The sequence below is a fragment of the Schistocerca americana genome, chromosome 9 (assembly GCF_021461395.2).
Source record: "Schistocerca americana isolate TAMUIC-IGC-003095 chromosome 9, iqSchAmer2.1, whole genome shotgun sequence".
Lineage (NCBI taxonomy): Eukaryota > Metazoa > Arthropoda > Insecta > Orthoptera > Acrididae > Schistocerca > Schistocerca americana.
In genome coordinates this window covers 229288838-229316364 of record NC_060127.1, presented here as the reverse complement: position 1 = coordinate 229316364, position 27527 = coordinate 229288838, and positions in this window count along the sequence as shown.

Genomic DNA, 27527 nt, shown 5'->3' with positions numbered 1-27527 from the left:
ACTCTTCTTATGTCTATGATTTTGAACCATTCCTGTGACGCTAGTTATAGATTCCGATGCTTCACTTAAGGTTTACTGTATTCCTCTGACCTTCTTATTGACGATGAAACACAGAAATTGCCTCGGAATTAAATACAAAAAGGCACAGTGCCGACTTAAGTACAAGTAAACTGACTCTTCTTACTGTCCATGTTTGAACCATTCCTGTGACACTAGTTATAGATTCCGATGCTTCACTTCAGGTTTACTGTATCCCTCTGACCTTCTTATTGACGATGAAACACAGAAATTGCATCGGAATTATATACAAAATGCACAATGATGACTTAAGTACAAGAAAACTGACTCTTCTTACTGTCTATGTTTTGAACTATTCCTGTGACACTAGTTATAGATTCTGCTGCTTCACTTCAGGTTTACTGTATCCCTCTGACCTTGTTATTGACGATGAAACACAGAAATTGCATCGGAGTTAAATGCAAAAGGCACAATGCCGACTTAAGTACTAGAAAACTGACTCTTCTTACAGTCTATGTTTTGAACCATTCGTGTGACACTAGTTAAAGATTGCGTTGCTTCACTTCAGGTTTACTGTATCCCTCTGACCTTGTTATTGACGATGAAACACGGATATTGCATCGGAATTAAATACAAAAGGCACAATGAAGACTTAAGTACAAGAAAAACTGACTCTTCTCACTATCTACGGCTTGAACCATTCCTGTGACACTAGTTATAGATTCCGATGCTTCACTTCAGGTTTACTGTATCCCTCTGACCTTCGTATTGACGATGAAACACAGAAATAGCATCGGAATTAAATACAAAAGGCACAATGCTGACTTAATTACAAGAAAACTGACTCTTCTTACTGGCTATGATTTGAACCATTCCTGTGACACTAGTTATAGATTCCGATGCTTCACTTCAGGTTCACTGTATCCCTCTGACGTTCTTATTGACGATGAAACACAGAATTGCATTAGAAATAAATACAAAAGGCACAACGCCGACTTTAGTACAAGAAAACTGACCCTTCTTACTGTCTATGTTTTGAACCATCCTGTGAAACTAGTTATAGATTAGGATTTTTCACTTCAGGTTTACTGTATCCCTCTGACCTTCTTATTGACGATGAAACACAGTAATTGCATCTGAATTAAATACAAAAGGCACAATGACGACTTAAGTACAAGAACACTGACTCTTCTTACTGTCTATGTTTTGGACCATTCATGTGGCACTAGTTATTGCTTCAGATGCTTCGATTCAGGTTTACTGTATCCATCAGACCCTTCTTATTGACGATGAAACACAGAAATTGCATCGGAATTAAATACAAAAGGCACAATGCCGACTTATGTACAAGAAAACTGACAATTCTTACTGTCTATGGTTTGAACCATTCAGGTGAAACTAGTTATAGATTCCGATGCTTCACTTCAGGTTTACTATATCCCCCGACCTTCTTATTGACGATGAAACATAGAAATTGCATCGGGATTAAATACGAAAGGCACAATGCCGACTAAGTACTAGCAAATTGACTCTTCTTACTGTCTATGTTTTGAACCATTCCTGTGACACTAGGTATACATTCCGGTGCTTCACTTCAGGTTTACTGTATCCCTCTGACCTTCTTATTGACGATGAAACACAGAAATTGCATCGGAGTTAAATACAAAAGGCACAATGCCGACTGAAGTACAAGAAACCTGACTCTTCTAACTGTCTATGTTTGAACCTTCCTGTGACACTAGTTATAGATTCCGATGCTTCACTTCAGGTTCACTGTATCCCTCTGACCTTCGTATTGACGATGAAACACTGAAATTGCATCGGAATTAAATACAAAAGGCACAATGCCGACTTAAGTACAAGATAACTGACTCTTCTTACTGTCTACGTTTTGAACCATTCCTGTGACACTAGTTATAGATTCCGATGCTTCACTTCATGTTTTCTGTATCCCTCTTACCTTCTTATTGACGATGAAACACAGAAATTGCATGCGAATTTAATACAAAAGGCACAATGCTGACTTAAGTACAAGAAAACTGACTCTTCCTACCGTCTTTGTTTTGAACCAATCCTGTGACACTAGTTATAGATTCCGATGCTTTACTCCAGGTTTACTGTATCCCTCTGACCTTCTTATTGACGATGAACACAGAAATTGCATCGGAATTAAATACAAAAGGCACAATGCCGACTTAAGTACAAGAAAACTGACTCTTCTTACTGTCTATGCCTTGAACCATTCCTGTGACACTAGTTATAGATTCCGATGCTTCACTTCAGTTTTACTGTATCCCACTGACCTTCTTATTGACGATAAAACACAGAAATTGCATCGGAATTAAATACGAAACGCACAATGCCGACTTAAGTACAAGATAACTGACTCTTCTTACAATCTATGTTTTGAACCATTTCAGTGACACTAGTTATAGATTCCGATGCTTCACTTCAGGTTTACTGTATCCATCTGACCTTCTTATTGACGATGAAACACGGTTATTGCATCGGAATTAAATACAAAAGGCACAATGCCGACTTAAGTACAAGAAAACTGAGTCTTCTTACTGTCTACGTTTTGAACCATTCCTGTGACACTAGTTATAGATTCCGATGCTTCACTTCATGTTTTCTGTATCCCTCTTACCTTCTTATTGACGATGAAACACAGAAATTGCATGCGAATTTAATACAAAAGGCACAATGCTGACTTAAGTACAAGAAAACTGACTCTTCCTACCGTCTTTGTTTTGAACCAATCCTGTGACACTAGTTATAGATTCCGATGCTTTACTCCAGGTTTACTGTATCCCTCTGACCTTCTTATTGACGATGAACACAGAAATTGCATCGGAATTAAATACAAAAGGCACAATGCCAACTTAAGTACAAGAAAACTGACTCTTCTTACTGTCTATGCCTTGAACCATTCCTGTGACACTAGTTATAGATTCCGATGCTTCACTTCAGGTTTACTGTATCCCTCCGACCTTCTTATTGACGATGAAACACTGAAATTGCATCGGAATTAAATACAAAAGGCACAATGCCGACTAAAGTACAAGAAAACTGTCTCATCTTACTGTCTATGTTTTGAACCATTCCTGTGACACAACTTATAGATGCTGAAGCCTCACTTCAGGTTCACTGTATCCCTCTGACGTTCTTATTGACGATGAAACACAGAATTCGCATTGGAATTAAATACAAAAGGCACAACGCCGACTTTAGTTTTTAGAAAACTGACTCATCTAACTGTCTATGATTTGAACCATTCCTGTGACACTAGTTAGAGATTCCGATGGTTCACTTCAGGTTTACTGTATTCCTCTGACCCCCTTATTGACGATGAAACACAGAAATTGCTTCGGAATTAAATACAAGAGGCACAATGCCGACTTAAGTACAAGAAAACTGACTCTTTTTACTGTCTATGTTTGAACCATTCCTGTGACACTAGTTATAGATTCCGATGCTTCACTTCAGGTTTACTGGATCCCTCTGACCTTCTTATTGTTGATGAAACACAGAAATTGCATCGGAATTAAATACAAAGGGCACAATGCCGACTTAAGTACAAGAAAACTGACTCTTCTTACTGTCTATGTTTTGAGCCATTCCTGTGACACTAGTTATAGATTCCGAAGCTTCACTTCAGGTTTACTGTATCCCTCTGACCCTCTTATTGACGATGAAACACAGAAATTGCATCGGAATTAAATACAAAAGGCACAATGCCGACTTAAGTACAAGAAAACTGACTCTTCTTACTGTCTATGATTGAACCATTCCTGTGACACTAGTTATAGATTCCGAGTCTTCACTTCAGGTATACTGCATCCGTCTGACCTTCTTATTGACGATGAAACACAGAAAAGGCATCGGATTTAAATACAAAAGGCACAATGCCGACTTAAGTACAAGAAAACTGACTCTTCTTACTGTCTATGCTTTGAACCACTCCTGTGACACTAGTTATAGATTCTGATGCTTCACTTCTGGTTTACTGTATCCCTCTGATCTTCTTATTGACGATGAAACACAAAAATTGCATCGGAATTAAATACAAAATTCACAATGCCGACTTAAGTACAAGAAAACTGACTCTTCTTACTGTCTATGTTTTGAAACATTCCTGTGACACTAGTTATAGATTCCGATGCACACTTCATGTTTTCTGTATCCCTCTTACCTTCTTATTGACGATGAAACACAGAAATTGTACGCGAATTTAATACAAAAGGCACAATGCCGACTTAAGTACAAGAAAACTGACTCTTCCTACCGTCTTTGTTGTGAACCATTCATGTGACACTAGTTATAGATTCCGATGCTTTACTCCAGGTTTACTGTATCCCTCTGACCTTCTTATTGACGATGATACACAGAAATTGCTTAGGAAATAAATAAAAAAGGCACAATGCCGACTTAAGTACAAGAAAACTGACTATTCTTACTGTCTATGTTTTGAAACATTCCTGTGACACTAGATATAGATTCCGATGCTTCACATCAGGTTTGCTGTATCCCTCTGACCTTCTTATTGACGATGAACACAGAAATTGCATCGGAATTAAATACAAAAGGCACAATGCCGACTTAAGTACAAGAAAACTGACTCTTCTTACTGTCTATGCCTTGAACCATTCCTGTGACACTAGTTATAGATTCCGATGCTTCACTTCAGGTTTACTGTATCCCTCCGACCCTCTTATTGACGATGAAACACTGAAATTGCATCGGAATTAAATACAAAAGGTACAATGCCGACTAAAGTACAAGAAAACTGTCTCATCTTACTGTCTATGTTTTGAACCATTCCTGTGACACTACTTATAGATTCCGAAGCTTCACTTCAGGTTCACTGTATCCCTCTGACGTTCTTATTGACGATGAAACACAGAAATTGCATTGTAATTAAATACAAAAGGCACAACGCCGACTTTAGTTTTTAGAAAACTGACTCATCTTACTGTCTATGTTTTGAACCATTCCTGTGACACTAGTTATAAATTCCGATGCTTCACTTCAGGTTTACTGTATCCCTCCGACCTTCTTATTGACGATGAAACACTGAAATTGCATCGGAATTAAATACAAAAGGCACAATGCCGACTAAAGTACAAGAAAACTGTCTCATCTCACTGTCTATGTTTTGAACCATTCCTGTGACACTACTTATAGATTCCGAAGCTTCACTTCAGGTTCACTGTATCCCTCTGACGTTCTTATTGACAATGAAACACAGAATTTGCATTGGAATTAAATACAAAAGGCACAACGCCGACTTTAGTTTTTAGAAAACTGACTCATCTTACTGTCTATGTTTTGAACCATTCCTGTGACACCAGTTATAGATTCCGACGGTTCACTTCAGGTTTACTGTATTCCTCTGACCCCCTTATTAACGATGAAACACAGAAATTGCTTCGGAATTAAATACAAGAGGCACAATGCCGACTTAAGTACAAGAAAACTGACTCATTTTGCTGTCTATTTTTGAACCATTCCTGTGACACTAGTTATAGATTCCGATGCTTTACTCCAGGTTTACTGTATCCCTCTGACCTTCTTATTGACGATGAACACAGAAATTGCATCGGAATTAAATACAAAAGGCACAATGCCAACTTAAGTACAAGAAAACTGACTCTTCTTACTGTCTATGCCTTGAACCATTCCTGTGACACTAGTTATAGATTCCGATGCTTCACTTCAGGTTTACTGTATCCCTCCGACCTTCTTATTGACGATGAAACACTGAAATTGCATCGGAATTAAATACAAAAGGCACAATGCCGACTAAAGTACAAGAAAACTGTCTCATCTTACTGTCTATGTTTTGAACCATTCCTGTGACACAACTTATAGATGCTGAAGCCTCACTTCAGGTTCACTGTATCCCTCTGACGTTCTTATTGACGATGAAACACAGAATTCGCATTGGAATTAAATACAAAAGGCACAACGCCGACTTTAGTTTTTAGAAAACTGACTCATCTAACTGTCTATGATTTGAACCATTCCTGTGACACTAGTTAGAGATTCCGATGGTTCACTTCAGGTTTACTGTATTCCTCTGACCCCCTTATTGACGATGAAACACAGAAATTGCTTCGGAATTAAATACAAGAGGCACAATGCCGACTTAAGTACAAAAAAACTGACTCTTTTTACTGTCTATGTTTGAACCATTCCTGTGACACTAGTTATAGATTCCGATGCTTCACTTCAGGTTTACTGGATCCCTCTGACCTTCTTATTGTTGATGAAACACAGAAATTGCATCGGAATTAAATACAAAGGGCACAATGCCGACTTAAGTACAAGAAAACTGACTCTTCTTACTGTCTATGTTTTGAGCCATTCCTGTGACACTAGTTATAGATTCCGAAGCTTCACTTCAGGTTTACTGTATCCCTCTGACCCTCTTATTGACGATGAAACACAGAAATAAACACAGAAATTGCATCGGAATTAAATACAAAAGGCACAATGCCGACTTAAGTACAAGAAAACTGACTCTTCTTACTGTCTATGATTGAACCATTCCTGTGACACTAGTTATAGATTCCGAGTCTTCACTTCAGGTATACTGCATCCGTCTGACCTTCTTATTGACGATGAAACACAGAAAAGGCATCGGATTTAAATACAAAAGGCACAATGCCGACTTAAGTACAAGAAAACTGACTCTTCTTACTGTCTATGCTTTGAACCACTCCTGTGACACTAGTTATAGATTCTGATGCTTCACTTCTGGTTTACTGTATCCCTCTGATCTTCTTATTGACGATGAAACACAAAAATTGCATCGGAATTAAATACAAAAGGCACAATGCCGACTTAAGTACAAGAAAACTGACTCTTCTTACTGTCTATGTTTTGAAACATTCCTGTGACACTAGTTATAGATTCCGATGCACACTTCATGTTTTCTGTATCCCTCTTACCTTCTTATTGACGATGAAACACAGAAATTGTACGCGAATTTAATACAAAAGGCACAATGCCGACTTAAGTACAAGAAAACTGACTCTTCCTACCGTCTTTGTTGTGAACCATTCATGTGACACTAGTTATAGATTCCGATGCTTTACTCCAGGTTTACTGTATCCCTCTGACCTTCTTATTGACGATGATACACAGAAATTGCTTAGGAAATAAATAAAAAAGGCACAATGCCGACTTAAGTACAAGAAAACTGACTATTCTTACTGTCTATGTTTTGAAACATTCCTGTGACACTAGATATAGATTCCGATGCTTCACATCAGGTTTGCTGTATCCCTCTGACCTTCTTATTGACGATGAACACAGAAATTGCATCGGAATTAAATACAAAAGGCACAATGCCGACTTAAGTACAAGAAAACTGACTCTTCTTACTGTCTATGCCTTGAACCATTCCTGTGACACTAGTTATAGATTCCGATGCTTCACTTCAGGTTTACTGTATCCCTCCGACCCTCTTATTGACGATGAAACACTGAAATTGCATCGGAATTAAATACAAAAGGTACAATGCCGACTAAAGTACAAGAAAACTGTCTCATCTTACTGTCTATGTTTTGAACCATTCCTGTGACACTACTTATAGATTCCGAAGCTTCACTTCAGGTTCACTGTATCCCTCTGACGTTCTTATTGACGATGAAACACAGAAATTGCATTGTAATTAAATACAAAAGGCACAACGCCGACTTTAGTTTTTAGAAAACTGACTCATCTTACTGTCTATGTTTTGAACCATTCCTGTGACACTAGTTATAAATTCCGATGCTTCACTTCAGGTTTACTGTATCCCTTCGACCTTCTTATTGACGATGAAACACTGAAATTGCATCGGAATTAAATACAAAAGGCACAATGCCGACTAAAGTACAAGAAAACTGTCTCATCTCACTGTCTATGTTTTGAACCATTCCTGTGACACTACTTATAGATTCCGAAGCTTCACTTCAGGTTCACTGTATCCCTCTGACGTTCTTATTGACAATGAAACACAGAATTTGCATTGGAATTAAATACAAAAGGCACAACGCCGACTTTAGTTTTTAGAAAACTGACTCATCTTACTGTCTATGTTTTGAACCATTCCTGTGACACCAGTTATAGATTCCGATGGTTCACTTCAGGTTTACTGTATTCCTCTGACCCCCTTATTAACGATGAAACACAGAAATTGCTTCGGAATTAAATACAAGAGGCACAATGCCGACTTAAGTACAAGAAAACTGACTCATTTTGCTGTCTATTTTTGAACCATTCCTGTGACACTAGTTATAGATTCCGATGCTTCACTTCAGGTTTACTGGATCCCTCTGAGCTTCTTATTGTTGATGAAACACAGAAATTGCATCGGAATTAAATACAAAGGGCACAATGCCGACTTAAGTACAAGAAAACTGACTCTTCTAACTGTCTATGTTTTGAACCATTCCTGTGACACAAGTTATAGATTCCGAAGCTTCACTTCAGGTTTACTGTATCCCTCTGACCCTATTATTGACGATGAAACACAGAAATTGCATCGGAACTAAATACAAAAGGCACAATGCCGACTTAAGTACAAGAAAACTGACTCTTCTTACTGTCTATGATTGAACCATTCCTGTGACACTAGTTATAGATTCCGAGGCTTCACTTCAGGTATACTGCATCCGTCTGACCTTCTTATTGACGATAAAACACAGAAAAGGCATCGGAATTAAATACAAAAGGCACAATGCCGACTTAAGTACAAGAAAACTGACTCTTCTTACAGTCTATGTTTTGAACCATTCCTGTGACACTAGTTATAGATTCCGATGCTTCACTTCAGGTTCACTGTATCCCACTGACCTTCTTATTGACGATGAAACACTGAAATTGCATCGGAATTAAATACAAAAGGCACAATGCCGACTTAAGTACAATAAAACTGACTATTCTTACTGTCTATAATTTGAACCATTCCTGTGACACCAGATATAGATTCCGATGCTTCACATCAGGTTTACTGTATCCCTCTTACCTTCTTATTGATGAAGAAACACAGAAAATGCATCGGAATTAAATACAAAAAGCACAATGCAGACTTAAGTACAAGAAAACTGTCTCCTCCTACTGTCTATGTTTTGAGCCTTTCCTGTGACACTAGTTATAGATTCCGATGCTTCACTTCAGGTTCACTGTATCCCTCTGACCTTCTTATTGACGATGAACACAGAAATTGCATCGGAATTAAATACAAAAGGCACAATGCCGACTTAAGTACAAGAAAACTGACACTTCTTGCTGTCTAAGTTTTGAACCATTCCTGTGACACCAATATAGATTCCGATGCTTCACTTCAGGTTTACTGTATCCCTCTGACCTTCTTATTGACGATGAAACACAGAAATTGAATCGGAATTAAATACAAAAGGCACAATGCCGACTTAAGTACAAGAAAACTGACTCTCCTTACTGTCCATGTTTGAACCATTCCTGTGACACTAGTTATAGATTCCGATGCTTCACTTCAGGTTTACTGTATCCCTCTGACCTTCTTATTGACGATGAAACACAGAAATTGCATCGGAATTAAATACAAAAGGCACAATGATGACTTAAGTACAAGAAAACTGACTCTTCTTACTGTCTATGTTTTGAACCATTCCTGTGACACTAGTTATAAATTCTGCTGCTTCATTTCAGGTTTACTGTATCCCTCTGACCTTCTTATTGACGATGAAACACAGGAATTGCATCGGAGTTAAATACAAAAGGCACAATGCCGACTTAAGTACAAGAAAACTGACTCTTCTTACAGTCTATGCTTTGAACCATTCGTGTGACACTAGTTATAGATTCCGATGCTTCACTTCAGGTTTACTGTATCCCTCTGACATTGTTATTGACGATGAAACACAGATATTGCATCGGAATTAAATACAAAAGGCACGATGCCGACTTAAGTACAAGAAAACTGACTCTTGTTACTGTCTATGTTTTGACCATTCCTGTGACACTAGTTATAGATTCCGATGCTTCACTTCAGATTCACTGTATCCCTCTGACCTTCTTATTATCGATGAAACACTGAAATTGCATCGGAATTAAATACAAAAGGCACAATGCCGACATAAGTACAAGAAAACTGTCTCTTCTTACTGTCTATGATTTGAACCATTCCTGTGACTCTAGTTATAGACTCCGATGCTTCACTTCAGGTTCACTGTATCACTCTGACGTTCTTATTGACGATGAAACACAGAAATTGCATCGGAATTAAATACAAAAGACACAATGCCGACTTAAGTACAAGAAACCTGACTCTTCTTACTGTCTATGAATTGAACCATTCCTGTGACGCTAGTTATAGATTCCGATGCTTCACTTAAGGTTTACTGTATCCCTCTGACCTTCTTATTGACGATGAAACACAGAAATTGCATCGGAATTAAATACAAAAGGCACAATGCCGACTTAAATACAAGAAACCTGACTCTTCTTACTGTCTATGTTTGAACCATTCCTGTGACACTAGTTATAGATTCCGATGCTTCACTTCAGGTTCACTGTATCCCTCTGACCTTCGTATTGACGATGAAACACTAAAATTGCATCGGAATTAAATACAAAAGGCACAATGCCGACTTAAGTACAAGAAACCTGACTCTCCTTACTGTCTATGTTGAAACAATTCCTTTGACAATAGTTATAGTTTCCGATGCTTCACTTCAGGTTTACTGTATCCTTCTGACCTTCTTATTGACGATGAAACACAAAAATTGCATCGGAATTAAATACAAAAGGCACAAGGCCGACTTAAGTACAAGAAAACTGACTCTTCTTACTACCTAAGTTTTGAACCATTCCTGTGACACTAGTTATAGATTCCGATGCTTGACTTCATGTTTTCTGTATCCCTCTTACCTTCTTATTGACGATGAAACACAGAAATTGCATCGGAATTTAATACAAAAGGCACAATGCCGACTTAAGTACAAGAAAACTGACTCATCTTACTGTCTATGTTTTGAACCATTATAGATTCCGATGCTTTACTCAAGGTTTACTGTATCCCTCTGACCTTCTTATTGACGATGAAACACTGAAATTGCATCGGAATTAAATACAAAAGGCACAATGCCGACTTAAGTACAATAAAACTGACTATTCTTACTGTCTATGATTTGAACCATTCCTGTGACACTAGTTAAAGATTCCAATGATTCACTTCAGGTTCACTGTATCCATCTGACGTTCTTATTGACAATGAAACACAGAAATTGCATTGGAATTAAATACAAAAGGCACAATGCCGACTTTAGTACAAGAAAACTGACTCTTCTTACTGTCTATGATTTGAACCATTCCTGTGACACTAGTCATAGATTCCGATGCATCACTTCAGGTTTGCTGTATCCCTCTGACCTCCTTATTGACGATGACACACAGAAATTGCATCGGAATTAAATACAAAAGGCATAATGCCGACTTAAGTACAAGAAAACTGACTCTTTTTACTGTCTATGTTAGAACCATTCATGTGTCACTTGTTACAGATTCCGATGCTTCACTTCATGTTTTCTGTATCCCTCTTACCTTCTTATTGACGATGAAACACAGAAATTGCATCGGAATTTAATACAAAAGGCACAATGCCGACTTAAGTACAAGAAAACTGACTCATCTTACTGTCTATGTTTTGAACCATTATAGATTCCGATGCTTTACTCAAGGTTTACTGTATCCCTCTGACCTTCTTATTGACGATGAAACACTGAAATTGCATCGGAATTAAATACAAAAGGCACAATGCCGACTTAAGTACAATAAAACTGACTATTCTTACTGTCTATGATTTGAACCATTCCTGTGACACTAGTTATAGATTCCAATGATTCACTTCAGGTTCACTGTATCCATCTGACGTTCTTATTGACAATGAAACACAGAAATTGCATTGGAATTAAATACAAAAGGCACAATGCCGACTTTAGTACAAGAAAACTGACTCTTCTTACTGTCTATGATTTGAACCATTCCTGTGACACTAGTCATAGATTCCGATGCATCACTTCAGGTTTGCTGTATCCCTCTGACCTCCTTATTGACGATGACACACAGAAATTGCATCGGAATTAAATACAAAAGGCATAATGCCGACTTAAGTACAAGAAAACTGACTCATCTTACTGTCTATGTTTTGAACCATTATAGATTCCGATGCTTTACTCAAGGTTTACTGTATCCCTCTGACCTTCTTATTGACGATGAAACACAGGAATTGCATCGGAGTTAAATACAAAAGGCACAATGCCGACTTAAGTACAAGAAAACTGACTCTTCTTACAGTCTATGCTTTGAACCATTCGTGTGACACTAGCTATAGATTCCGATGCTTTACTCCAGGTTTACTGTATCCCTCTGACCTTCTTATTGACGATGATACACAGAAATTGCTTCGGAATTAAATACAAAAGGCACAATGCCGACTTAAGTACAAGAAAACTAACTCTTCTTACTGTCTATGTTTTGAACCATTCCTGTGACACCAGATATAGATTCCGATGCTTCACATCAGGTTTACTGTATCCCTCTGACCTTCTTATTGATGAAGAAACACAGAAAATGCATCGGAATTAAATACAAAAAGCACAATGCAGACTTAAGTACAAGAAAACTGACTCCTCCTACTGTCAATGTTTTGAGCCTTTCCTGTGACACTAGTTATAGATTCCGATGCTTCACTTCAGGTTCACTGTATCCCTCTGACCTTCTTATTGACGATGAACACAGAAATTGCATCGGAATTAAATACAAAAGGCACAATGCCGACTTAAGTACAAGAAAACTGACACTTCTTGCTGTCTAAGTTTTGAACCATTCGTGTGACACCAGTTATAGATTCCGATGCTTCACTTCAGGTTTACTGTATCCCTCTGACCTTCTTATTGACGATGAAACACAGAAATTGCATCGGAATTAAATACAAAAGGCACAATGCCGACTTAAGTACAAGAAAACTGACTCTCCTTACTGTCCATGTTTGAACCATTCCTGTGACACTAGTTATAGATTCCGATGCTTCACTTCAGGTTTACTGTATCCCTCTGACCTTCTTATTGACGATGAAACACAGAAATTGCATCGGAATGTAATACAGAAGGCACAATGATGACTTAAGTACAAGAAAACTGACTCTTCTTACTGTCTATGTTTTGAACCATTCCTGTGACACTAGTTATAAATTCTGCTGCTTCATTTCAGGTTTACTGTATCCCTCTGACCTTCTTATTGACGATGAAACACAGAAATTGCATCGGAGTTAAATACAAAAGGCACAATGCTGACTTAAGTACAAGAAAACTGACTCTTCTTACAGTCTATGCTTTGAACCATTCGTGTGACACTAGTTATAGATTCCGATGCTTCACTTCAGGTTTACTGTATCCCTCTGACATTGTTATTGACGATGAAACACAGATATTGCATCGGAATTAAATACAAAAGGCACAATGCCGACTTAAGTACAAGAAAACTGACTCTTCTCACTGTCTATGTCTTGAACCATTCCTGTGACATTAGTTATAGATTCCGATGCTTCACTTCAGGTTTACTGTATCCCTCTGACCTTCTTATTGACGATGAAACACTGAAATTGCATCGGAATTAAATACAAAAGGCACAATGCCGACTTAAGTACAAGAAAACTGACTCTTGTTACTGTCTATGTTTTGAACCATTCCTGTGACACTAGTTATAGATTCCGATGCTTCACTTCAGATTCACTGTATCCCTCTGACCTTCTTATTATCGATGAAACAATGAAATTGCATCGGAATTAAATACAAAAGGCACAATGCCGACATAAGTACAAGATAACAGTCTCTTCTTACTGCCTATGATTTGAACCATTCCTGTGACTCTAGTTATAGATTCCGATGCTTCACTTCAGGTTCACTGTATCCCTTTGACGTTCTTATTGACGATGAAACACAGAAATTGCATCGGAATTAAATACAAAAGGCACAATGCCGACTTAAGTACAAGAAACCTGACTCTTCTTACTGTCTATGATTTGAACCATTCCTGTGACGCTAGTTATAGATTCCGATGCTTCACTTAAGGTTTACTGTATCCCTCTGACCTTCTTATTGACGATGAAACACAGAAATTGCATCGGGATTAAATACAAAAGGCACAATGCCGACTTAAATACAAGAAACCTGACTCTTCTTACTGTCTATGTTTGAACCATTCCTGTGACACTAGTTATAGATTCCGATGCTTCACTTCAGGTTCACTGTATACCTCTGACCTTCTTATTGACGATGAAACACTAAAATTGCATCGGAATTAAATACAAAAGGCACAATGCCGACTTAAGTACAAGAAACCTGACTCTCCTTACTGTCTATGTTGAAACAATTCCTTTTACAATAGTTATAGTTTCCGATGCTTCACTTCAGGTTTACTGTATCCTTCTGACCTTCTTATTGACGATGAAACACAAAAATTGCATCGGAATGAAATACAAAAGGCACAAGGCCGACTTAAGTACAAGAAAACTGACTCTTCTTACTACCTAAGTTTTGAACCATTCCTGTGACACTAGTTATAGATTCCGATGCTTAACTTCATGTTTTCTGTATCCCTCCTACCTTCTTATTGACGACGAAACACAGAAATTGCCTCGGAATTTAATACAAAAGGCACAATGCCGACTTAAGTACAAGAAAACTGACTCATCTTACTGTCTATGTTTTGAACCATTATAGATTCCGATGCTTTACTCAAGGTTTACTGTATCCCTCTGACCTTCTTATTGACGATGATACACAGAAATTGCATCGGAATTATATACAAAAGGCACAATGATGACTTAAGTACAAGAAAACTGTCTCTTCTTACTGTCTACGTTTTGAACCATTCCTGTGACACTAGTTTTAGATTCTGCAGCTTCACTTCAGGTTGACTGTATCCCTCTGACCTCGTTATTGACCATGAAACACAGATATTGCATCGGAATTAAATACAAAAGGCACAATGCCGACTTAAGTACAAGAAAACTGACTCTTCTCACTGTCTACGTCTTGAACCATTCCTGTGACACTAGTTATAGATTCCGATGCTTCACTTCAGGTTTACTGTATCCCTCTGACCTTCGTATTGACTATGAAACACAGAAATTGCATCGGAATTAAATACAACAGGCACAATGCCGACTTAAGTACAAGAAAAACTGACTCTTCTTACTGGCTATGATTTGAACCATTCCTGTGACACTAGATATAGATTCCGATGCTTCACTCCAGGTTCACTGTATCCCTCTGACGTTCTTATTGACGATGAAACACAGAATTTGCATTGGAATTAAATACAAAAGGCACAACGCCGACTTTAGTACAAGAAAACTGACCCTTCTTACTGTCTATGTTTTGAACCATTCCTGTGACACTAGTCATAGATTCCGATGCTTCACTTCAGGTTTACTGTATCCCTCTGACCACCTTATTGACGATAAAACACAGAAATTGCATCGGAATTAAATACAAAAGGCACAATGAAGACTTAAGTACAAGAAAACTGACTCTTTTTACTGTCTATGTTTGAACCATTCATGTGACACTTGTTATAGATTCCGATGCTTCACTTCAGGTTTACTGTATCTCTTTGACCTTCTTATTGTTAATGAAACACAGATAATGCATCGCAATTAAATACAAAAGGCACAATGCCGACTTAAGTACTAGAAAACTGACTCATCTTACTGTGTATGTTTTGAACCATTCCTGTGACACTAGTTATAGATTCCGATGCTTCACTTCAGGTTTACTGTATCCCTCTGACCTTCTTATTGACGATGAAACACAGTAATTGCATCTGAATTAAATACAAAAGGCACAATGACGACTTAAGTACAAGAATACTGACTCTTCTTACTGTCTATGTTTTGGACCATTCATGTGGCACTAGTTATTGCTTCCGATGCTTCGCTTCAGGTTTACTGTATCCATCAGACCTTCTTATTGACGATGAAACACAGAAATTGCATCGGAATTAAATACAAAAGGCACAATGCCGACTTAAGTACAAGAAAACTGACTCTTCTCACTGTCTATGTCTTGAACCATTCCTGTGACATTAGTTATAGATTCCGATGCTTCACTTCAGGTTTACTGTATCCCTCTGACCTTCTTATTGACGATGAAACACAGAAATTGCATCGGAATTAAATACAAAAGGCACAATGCCGACTTAAGTACAAGAAAACTGACTCTTGTTACTGTCTATGTTTTGAACCATTCCTGTGACACTAGTTATAGATTCCGATGCTTCACTTCAGATTCACTGTATCCCTCAGACCTTCTTATTATCGATGAAACAATGAATTGCATCGAATTAAATACAAAAGGCACAATGCCGACATAAGATACAAAGTCCATCTATGATTTAGATGACTAACCCCAGATCTTATATTTCCGATGCTTACCCCAATCTTGAATGTAAGCTCGATGAATCCCTTTAGATATCTTCATTGTACGATTAAAACAGAAATTGCATCTAAATTAAATACAAAAGGCACTAATCGACTTAAGTACAAGTACAAGAAACCTGACTCTTCTTACTGTCTATGATTTGAACCATTCCTGTGACGCTAGTTATAGATTCCGATGCTTCACTTAAGGTTTACTGTATCCCTCTGACCTTCTTATTGACGATGAAACACAGAAATTGCATCGGGATTAAATACAAAAGGCACAATGCCGACTTAAATACAAGAAACCTGACTCTTCTTACTGTCTATGTTTGAACCATTCCTGTGACACTAGTTATAGATTCCGATGCTTCACTTCAGGTTCACTGTATCCCTCTGACCTTCTTATTGACGATGAAACACAGAAATTGCATCGGGATTAAATACAAAAGGCACAATGCCGACTTAAATACAAGAAACCTGACTCTTCTTACTGTCTATGTTTGAACCATTCCTGTGACACTAGTTATAGATTCCGATGCTTCACTTCAGGTTCACTGTATCCTTCTGACCTTCTTATTGACGATGAAACACAAAAATTGCATCGGAATGAAATACAAAAGGCACAAGGCCGACTTAAGTACAAGAAAACTGACTCTTCTTACTACCTAAGTTTTGAACCATTCCTGTGACACTAGTTATAGATTCCGATGCTTAACTTCATGTTTTCTGTATCCCTCCTACCTTCTTATTGACGACGAAACACAGAAATTGCCTCGGAATTTAATACAAAAGGCACAATGCCGACTTAAGTACAAGAAAACTGACTCATCTTACTGTCTATGTTTTGAACCATTATAGATTCCGATGCTTTACTCAAGGTTTACTGTATCCCTCTGACCTTCTTATTGACGATGATACACAGAAATTGCATCGGAATTATATACAAAAGGCACAATGATGACTTAAGTACAAGAAAACTGTCTCTTCTTACTGTCTACGTTTTGAACCATTCCTGTGACACTAGTTTTAGATTCTGCAGCTTCACTTCAGGTTGACTGTATCCCTCTGACCTCGTTATTGACCATGAAACACAGATATTGCAACGGAATTAAATACAAAAGGCACAATGCCGACTTAAGTACAAGAAAACTGACTCTTCTCACTGTCTACGTCTTGAACCATTCCTGTGACACTAGTTATAGATTCCGATGCTTCACTTCAGGTTTACTGTATCCCTCTGACCTTCTTATTGACTATGAAACACAGAAATTGCATCGGAATTAAATACAACAGGCACAATGCCGACTTAAGTACAAGAAAAACTGACTCTTCTTACTGGCTATGATTTGAACCATTCCTGTGACACTAGATATAGATTCCGATGCTTCACTTCAGGTTCACTGTATCCCTCTGACGTTCTTATTGACGATGAAACACAGAATTTGCATTGGAATTAAATACAAAAGGCACAACGCCGACTTTAGTACAAGAAAACTGACCCTTCTTACTGTCTATGTTTTGAACCATTCCTGTGACACTAGTCATAGATTCCGATGCTTCACTTCAGGTTTACTGTATCCCTCTGACCACCTTATTGACGATAAAACACAGAAATTGCATCGGAATTAAATACAAAAGGCACAATGAAGACTTAAGTACAAGAAAACTGACTCTTTTTACTGTCTATGTTTGAACCATTCATGTGACACTTGTTATAGATTCCGATGCTTCACTTCAGGTTTACTGTATCTCTTTGACCTTCTTATTGTTAATGAAACACAGATAATGCATCGCAATTAAATACAAAAGGCACAATGCCGACTTAAGTACTAGAAAACTGACTCTTCTTACTGTGTATGTTTTGAACCATTCCTGTGACACTAGTTATAGATTCCGATGCTTCACTTCAGGTTTACTGTATCCCTCTGACCTTCTTATTGACGATGAAACACAGTAATTGCATCTGAACTAATACAAAAGGCACAATGACGACTTAAGTACAAGAATACTGACTCTTCTTACTGTCTATGTTTTGGACCATTCATGTGGCACTAGTTATTGCTTCCGATGCTTCGCTTCAGGTTTACTGTATCCATCAGACCTTCTTATTGACGATGAAACACAGAAATTGCATCGGAATTAAATACAAAAGGCACAATGCCGACTTATGTACAAGAAAACTGACTCTTCTTACTGTCTATGTTTGAACCATTCATGTGACACTAGTTATAGATTCCGATGATTCACTTCAGGTTTACTGTATCCCTCTGACCTTCTTATTGACGATGAAACACAGAAATTGCATCGGAATTAAATAGAAAAAGGCACAATGCCGACTTAAGTACAAAAAAACTGACTCTACTTATTGTCTACAATTTGAACCATTCCTGTGACACTAGTTATAGATTCCGATGCTTCACTTCAGGTTTACTGTATCCCACTGACCTTCTTATTGACGATGTAACACAGAAATTGCATCGGAGTTAAATACAAAAGGCACAACGCCGACTTAAGTTCAGGAAAACTGACTCTTCTTTCAGTCTATGTTTTGAACCATTCCTGTGACACTAGTTATAGTTTCCGATGCTTCACTTCAGGTTTACTGTATCCCTCTGACCTTCTTATTGACGATGAAACACAGATATTGCATCGGAATTAAATACAAATGGCACAATGACGACTTAAGTACAAGAAAACTGACTCTTCTTACTGTCTATGATTTGAACCATTCCTGTGACACTAGGTATACATTCCGATGCTTCACTTCAGGTTTACTGTATGCTTCTGACCTTCTTATTGACGATGAAACACAGAAATTGCATCGGAATTAAATACTAAAGGCACAATGCCGACTTAAGTACAAGAAACCTGACTCTTCTTACTGTCTATGCTTTGAACCATTCCTGTGACACTAGTTATAGATTCCGATGCTTCACTTCAGGTTTACTGTATCCCTCTGACCTTCTTTTTGACGATGAAACACAGAAATTGCATCGGAATTAAATACAAAAGGCACAACGCCGACTTAAGTTCAAGAAAACTGACTCTTCTTACTGTCTATGTTTTGAACCATTCCTGTGACACTAGTTATAGATTTCGATGCTTCACTTCATGTTTTCTGTATCCCCCTTACCTTCTTATTGACGATGAAACACAGAAATTGCACGCGAATTTAATACAAAAGGCACAATGCCGACTTAAGTACAAGAAAACTGACTCTTCTTACTGTCTATGCCTTGAACCATTCCTGTGACACTAGTTATAGATTCCGATGCTTCACATCAGGGTTACTGTATCCCTCCGACCTTCTTATTGACGATGAAACACAGAAATTGCATCGGAATTAAATACAAAAGGCACAATGCCGACTAAAGTACATGAAAACTGTCTCATCTTACTGTCTATGTTTTGAACCATTCCTGTGACACTACTTATAGATTCCGAAGCTTCACTTCAGGTTTACTGTATCCCTCTGACGTTCTTATTGACAATGAAACACAGAAATTGCATTGGAATTAAATACAAAAGGCACAACGCCGACTTTAGTTTTTAGAAAACTGACTCATCTTACTGTCGATGTTTTGAACCATTCCTGTGACACTAGTTATAGATCCGATTGTTCACTTCAGGTTTTCTGTATTCCCCTGACCCCCTTATTGACGATGAAATACAGAAATTGCTTCGGAATTAAATACAAGAGGCACAATGGCGACTTAAGTACAAGAAAACTGACTCTTTTTACTGTCTATGTTTGAACCATTCCTATGACACTAGTTATAGATTCCGATGCTTCACTTCTGGTTTACTGGATCCCTCTGACCTTCTAATTGTTGATGAAACACAGAAATTGCATCGGAATTAAATACAAAGGGCACAATGCCGACTTAAGTACAAGAAAACTGACTCTTCTTACTGTCTATGTTTTGAACCAATCGTGTGACACTAGTTATAGATTCCGAAGCTTCACTTCAGGTTTACAGTATCCCTCTGACCCTCTTATTGACGATGAAACACAGAAATTGCATCGGAATTAAATACAAAAGGCACAATGCCGACTTAAGTACAAGAAATCTGACTCTTCTTACTGTCTATGATTGAACCATTCCTGTGACACTAGTTATAGATTCCGAGGCTTCACTTCAGGTATACTGCATCCGTCTGACCTTCTTATTGACGATGAAACACAGAAAAGGCATCGGAATTAAATACGAAAGGCACAATGCCGACTTAAGTACAAGAAAACTGACACTTCTTATGGTCTATGTTTTGAACCATTCCTGTGACACTAGTTATAGATTCCGATGCTTCACTTCAGGTTCACTGTATCCCTCTGACCTTCCTATTGACGATGAAACACTGAAATTGCATCGGAATTAAATACAAAAGGCACAATGCCGACTTAAGTACAATAAAACTGACTTTTCTTACTGTGCATGATTTGAACCCTTCCTGTGACACTAGTTATAGATTCCAATGATTCACTTCAGGTTCAATGTATCCATCTGACGTTCTTATTGACGATGAAACACAGGAATTGCATTGGAATTAAATACAAAAGGCACAACGCCGACTTTAGTACAAGAAAACTGACTCTTCTTACTGTCTATGTTTGAACCATTCCTGTGACACTAGTCATAGATTCGGATGCATCACTTCAGGTTTGCTGTATCCCTCTGACCTCCTTATTGACGATGAAACACAGAAATTGCATCGGAATTAAATACAAAAGGCATAATGACGACTTAAGTACAAGAAAGCTGACTCTTTTTACTGTCTATGTTTGAACCATTCATGTGTCACTTGTTATAGATTCCGATGCTTCACTTCATGTTTTCTGTATCCCTCTTACCTTCTTATTGACGATGAAACACAGAAATTGCATCGGAATTTAATACAAAAGGCACAATGCCGACTTAAGTACAAGGAAACTGACTCTTCTTACTGTCTATGTTTTGACGCATTCATGTGACACTAGTTGTAGATTCCGATGCTTTACTCCAGGTTTACTGTATCCCCCTGACCTTCTTATTGACGCTGATACACAGAAATTGCTTCGGAATTAAATACAAAAGGCACAATGCCGACTTAAGTTCAAGAAAACTAGCTCTTCTTACTGTCTATGTTTTGAACCATTCCTGTGACACCAGATATAGATTCTGATGCTTCACATCAGGTCTACTGCAACCCTCTGACCTTCTTATTGATGAAGAAACACAGAAAATGCATCGGAATTAAATACAAAAAGCACAATGCAGACTTAAGTACAAGAAAACTGATCCTCCTACTGTCTATGTTTTGAGCCTTTCCTGTGACACTAGTTATAGATTCCGATGCTTCTCTTCAGGTTCACTGTATCCCTCTGACCTTCTTATTGACGATGAAACACAGAAATTGCATCGGAATTAAATACAAAAGGCACAATGCCGACTTAAGTACAAGAAAACTGACTCTCCTTACTGTCCATCTTTGAACCATTCCTGTGACACTAGTTATAGATTCCGATGCTTCACTTCAGGTTTACTGTATCCCTCTGACCTTCTTATTGACGATGAAACACAGAAATTGCATCGGAATTAAATACAAAAGGCACAATGATGACTTAAGTACAAGAAAACTGACTCTTCTTACTGTCTATGTTTTGAACCATTCCTGTGACACTAGTTATAAGTTCTGCTGCTTCACTTCAGGTTTACTGTATCCCTCTGACCTTCTTATTGACGATGAAACACAGAAATTGCATCGGAGTTAAATACAAAAGGCACAATGCCGACTTAAGTACTAGAAAACTGACTCTTCTTAGAGTCTATGCTTTGAACCATTCGTGTGACACTAGTTATAGATTCCGATGCTTCACTTCAGGTTTACTGTATCCCTCTGACATTGTTATTGACGATGAAACACAGATATTGCATCGGAATTAAATACAAAAGGCACAATGCCGACTTAAGTACAAGAAAACTGACTCTTCTCACTGTCTATGTCATGAACCATTCCTGTGACTCTAGTTATAGATTCCGATGCTTCACTTCAGGTTCACTGTATCCCTCTGACGTTCTTATTGACTATGAAACACAGAAATTGCATCGGAATTAAATACAAAAGACACAATGCCGGCTTAAGTACAAGAAACCTGACTCTTCTTACTGTCTATGATTTGAACCATTCCTGTGACGCTAGTTATAGATTCCGATGCTTCAGTTAAGGATTACTGTATCCCTCTGACCTTCTTATTTACGATGAAACACAGAAATTGCATCGGAATTAAATACAAAAGGCACAATGCCGACTTAAATACAAGAAACCTGACTCTTCTTACTGTCTATGTTTGAACCATTCCTGTGACACTAGTTATAGATTCCGATGCTTCACTTCAGGTTCACTGTATCCCTCTGACATTCTTATTGACGATGAAACACTTAAATTGCATCGGAATTAAATACAAAAGGCACAATGCCGACTTAAGTACAAGAAACCTGACTCTCCTTACTGTCTATGTTTGAACAATTCCTGTGACAATAGTTATAGTTTCCGATTCTTCACTTCAGGTTTACTGTATCCTTCTGACCTTCTTATTGACGATGAAACACAGAAATTGCATCGGAATTAAATACAAAAGGCACAAGGCCGACTTAAGTACAAGAAAACTGACTCTTCTTACTGTCTATGTTTTGAACCATTATTGATTCCGATACTTTACTCAAGGTTTACTGTATCCCTCTGACCTTCTTATTGACGATGATGCACAGTAATTACTTCGGAATTAAATACAAAATGCACAATGCCGACTTAAGTACAAGAAAACTAACTCTTCTTACTATCTATGCTTTGTGCCATTCCTGTGACACTAGTTATAGATTCCGATGCTTCAATTCAGGTTTACTGTATCCCTCTGACCTTCTTATTGACGATGAACACAGAAATTGCATCGGAATTAAATACAAAAGGCACAATGCCGACTTAAGTACAAGAAAACTGACTCTATTTACGGTCTAAGTTTTGGACCATTCCTGTGTCACTAGTTATAAATTCCGATGATTCACTTCAGGTTTACTGTATACCTCTGACCTTCTTATTGACGATGAAACACAGAAATTGCATCGGAATTAAATGCAAAAGGCTCAGTGCCGACTTAAGTACAAGAAAACTGACTCTTCTTACTGTCCATGTTTGAACCATTCCTGTGACACTAGTTATAGATTCCGATGCTTCACTACAGGTTTACTGTATCCCTCTGACCATTTTATTGACGATGAAACACAGAAATTGCATCGGAATTATATACAAAAGGCACAATGATGACTTTAGTACAAGAAAACTGACTCTTCTTACTGTCTATGTTTTGAAACATTCCTGTGACACTATTTTTAGATTCTGCTGCTTCACTTCAGGTTTACTGTATCTCTCTGACCTCGTTATTGACCATGAAACACAGATATTGCATCGGAATTAAATACAAAAGGCACAATAACGACATAAGTACAAGAAAACTGACTCTTCTCACTGTCTACGTCTTGAACCATTCTTGTGACACTAGTTATAGATTCCGATGCTTCACTTCAGGTTCACTGTATCCCTCGGACGTTCTTATTGACGATGAAACACAGAAATTGCATTGGAATTAAATACAAAAGGCACCACGCCGACTTTAGTACAAGAAAACTGACTCTTCTTACTGTCTATGTTTTGGACCATTCATGTGGCACTAGTTATTGCTTCCGATGCTTCGCTTCAGGTTTACTGTATCCATCAGACCTTCTTACTGACGATGAAACACAGAAATTGCATCGGAATTAAATACAAAAGGCACAATGCCGACTTATGTACAAGAAAACTGACTCTTCTTACTGTCTATGTTTGAACCATTCATGTGACACTAGTTATAGATTCCGATGATTCACTTTAGGTTTACTGTATCCCTCTGACCTTCTTATTGACGATGAAACACAGAAATTGCATCGGAATTAAATACAAAAGGCACAATGCCGACTTAAGTACAAGAAAACTGACTCTTCTTACTGTCTACGTTTTGAACCATTCCTGTGACTCTAGTTATAGATTCCGATGCTTCACTTCAGGTTTACTGTATCCCTCTGACCTTCTTATTGACGATGAAGCACAGAAATTGCATCGGAATTAAATAGAAAAAGGCATAATGCCGACTTAAGTACAAAAAAACTGACTCTTCTTACTGTCTATGTTTTGAACCATTCCTGTGACACTAGTTATAGATTCCGATGCTTCACTTCAGGTTTACTGTATCCCTCTGACCTTCTTATTGACGATGAAACACAGAAATTGCATCGGAATTAAATACAAATGGCACAATGACGACTTAAGTACAAGAAAACTGACTCTTCTTACTTTCTATGATTTGAACCATTCCTGTGACACTAGGTATACATTCCGATGCTTCACTTCAGGTTTACTGTATCCCTCTGACCTTCTAATTGACGATGAAACACAGAAATTGCATCGGAATTAAATACAAAAGCACAACGCCGACTTTAGTACAAGAAAACTGACTCTTCTTACTGTCTATGTTTTGAACCATTCCTGTGACACTAGTCATAGATTCGGATGCATCACTTCAGGTTTGCTGTATCCCTCTGACCTCCTTATTGACGATGAAACACAGAAATTGCATCGGAATTAAATACAAAAGGCATAATGCCGACTTAAGTACAAGAAAACTGACTCTTTTTACTGTCTATGTTTGAACCATTCATGTGTCACTTGTTATAGATTCCGATGCTTCACTTCATGTTTTCTGTATCCCTCTTACCTTCTTATTGACGATGAAACACAGAAATTGCATCGGAATTTAATACAAAAGGCACAATGCCGACTTAAGTACAAGGAAACTGACTCTTCTTACTGTCTATGTTTTGACCCATTCATGTGACACTAGTTGTAGATTCCGATGCTTTACTCCAGGTTTACTGTATCCCTCTGACCTTCTTATTGACGATGATACACAGAAATTGCTTCGGAATTAAATACAAAAGGCACAATGCCGACTTAAGTACAAGAAAACTAACTCTTCTTACTGTCTATGTTTTGAACCATTCCTGTGACACCAGATATAGATTCCGATGCTTCAGATCAGGTCTACTGTATCCCTCTGACCTTCTTATTGATGAAGAAACACAGAAAATGCATCGGAATTAAATACAAAAAGCACAATGCAGACTTAAGTACAAGAAAACTAACTCCTCCTACTGTCTATGTTTTCAGCCTTTCCTGTGACACTAGTTATAGATTCTGATGCTTCACTTCAGGTTCACTGTATACCTCTGACCTTCTTATTGACGATGAAACACAGAAATTGCATCGGAATCAAATGCAAAAGGCACAATGCCGACTTAAGTACAAGAAAACTGACTCTCCTTACTGTCCATGTTTGAACCATTCCTGTGACACAAGTTATAGATTCCGATGCTTCACTTCAGGTTTAATGTATCCCTCTGACCTTCTTATTGACGATGAAACACAGAAATTGCATCGGAATTAAATACAAAAGGCACAATGATGACTTAAGTACAAGAAAACTGACTCTTCTTACTGTCTATGATTTGAACCATTCCTGTGACACTAGTTATAAATTCTGCTGCTTCACCTCAGGTTTACTGTATCCCTCTGACCTTCTTATTGACGATGAAACACAGAAATTGCATCGGAGTTAAATACAAAAGACACAATGCCGACTTAAGTACAAGAAACCTGACTCTTCTTACTGTCTATGATTTGAACCATTCCTGTGACGCTAGTTATAGATTCCGATGCTTCACTTAATTATTACTGTATCCCTCTGACCTTCTTATTTACGATGAAACACAGAAATTGCATCGGAATTAAATACAAAAGGCACAATGCTGACTTAAATACAAGAAACCTGACTCTTCTTACTGTCTATGTTTGAACCATTCCTGTGACACTAGTTAATGATTCCGATGCTTCACTTCAGGTTCACTGTATCCCTCTGACCTTCTTATTGACGATGAAACACTAAAATTGCATCGGAATTAAATACAAAAGGCACAATGCCGACTTAAGTACAAGAAACCTGACTCTCCTTACTGTCTATGTTTGAACAATTCCTGTGACAATAGTTATAGTTTCCGATTCTTCACTTCAGGTTTACTGAATCCTTCTGACCTTCTTATTGACGATGAAACACAAAAATTGCATCGGAATTAAATACAAAAGGCACAAGGCCAAATTAAGTACAAGAAAACTGACTCTTCTTACTACCTAAGTTTTGAACCATTCCTGTGACACTCGTTATAGATTCCGATGCTTGACTTCATGCTTTCTGTATCCCTCTTACCTTCTTATTGACGATGAAACACAGAAATTGCATCGGAATTTAATACAAAAGGCACAATGCCGACTTAAGTACAAGAAAACTGACTCATCTTACTGTCTATGTTTTGAACCATTATAGATTCCGATGCTTTACTCAAGGTTTACTGTATCCCTCTGACCTTCTTATTGACGATGATACACAGAAATTACTTCGGAATTAAATACAAATTGCACAATGCCGACTTAAGTACAAGAAAACTAACTCTTCTTACTATCTATGCTTTGAACCATTCCTGTGACACCAGATATAGATTCCGATGCTTCACATCAGGTTTACTGTATCCCTCTGACCTTCTTATTGATGATGAAACACAGAAAATGCATCGGAATTAAATACAAAATGCACAATGCAGACTTAAGTACAAGAAAACTGACTCCTCTTACTGTCTATGTTTTGAGCCATTCCTGTGACACTAGTTATAGATTCCGATGCTTCAATTCAGGTTTACTGTATCCCTCTCACCTTCTTATTGACGATGAACACAGAAATTGGATCGGAATTAAATACAAAAGGCACAATGCCGACTTAAGTACAAGAAAACTGACTCCTCTTACTGTCTATGTTTTGAGCCATTCCTGTGACACTAGTTATAAATTCCGATGCTTCACTTCAGGTTTACTGTATCCCTCTGACCTTCTTATTGACGATGAAACACAGAAATTGCATCGGAATTAAATACAAAAGCTC